Raw genomic sequence first — 825 nt, forward strand, 5'->3', positions numbered from 1 at the left:
AGCTGCATCTCTATTTCTGAAATTGTTAATAGTGATGCTGATATGCTGTCCTGATATGGACTGCCTCTCGAGAGTATAGAGTGGACTGGGTTTCCACCAGAGCCATTTTAGCAACAAGTTTCAGGGAATATGAAAATATAGAGAGGGAGGAATCAGTTTCATAGCAGGACTGCTGAAAAAACCCTACTCAACATTGGGAAAATTAAAGTGAAAAGTTATCAGGCTCTAAATACAAAGTCTGGTCTGAATACAAGTCAGAAACAGATTCTCATAAGAAAAGCCAAACACATACAAACATGGCTTCCAAAAGGAAGAGTCTGTGACACTGGAGATGTTGAAGATAGAGTCGCATTTCCACCTTCATTGTTATAAAGTTAGAGAAATAATTTTGAAAAACTCTCAAATGTCACTCTTTGTTTGTCTAGGTAGGGGAGGGCATTTGTGCATGATTTTCGTATCACATTTCATTGTTAATTTTTTTTGTATTGTCTGTATAGTCATATGTAGCCTATATTTCATGTTGCTGAACTTTCATTTATTCATTCATTAATTCTCATTATTATTAACATTAATGGCAGGCCTATGCCATATTTTTATTGTAGCCTATTATTGTAACTGACACTTTTTGTATGGATGCTTTGGTATGCAAAAAAAAAAAAAAAAAACGTAATGTAATTTCAGTACATAAAATAATAAATACATATAAATATGTTTATAACGCTATTATATTAACTAAATAAATAAATAATTTGACTATTATAAAGTAAAAAAAGACATAGATCTCCCGCATTAACAGTTAACGTGATGCTAAATCGTTTCAGTTCT

The sequence above is a fragment of the Squalius cephalus genome (assembly GCF_949319135.1).
Source record: "Squalius cephalus genome assembly, chromosome: 16".
Classification (NCBI taxonomy): domain Eukaryota; kingdom Metazoa; phylum Chordata; class Actinopteri; order Cypriniformes; family Leuciscidae; genus Squalius; species Squalius cephalus.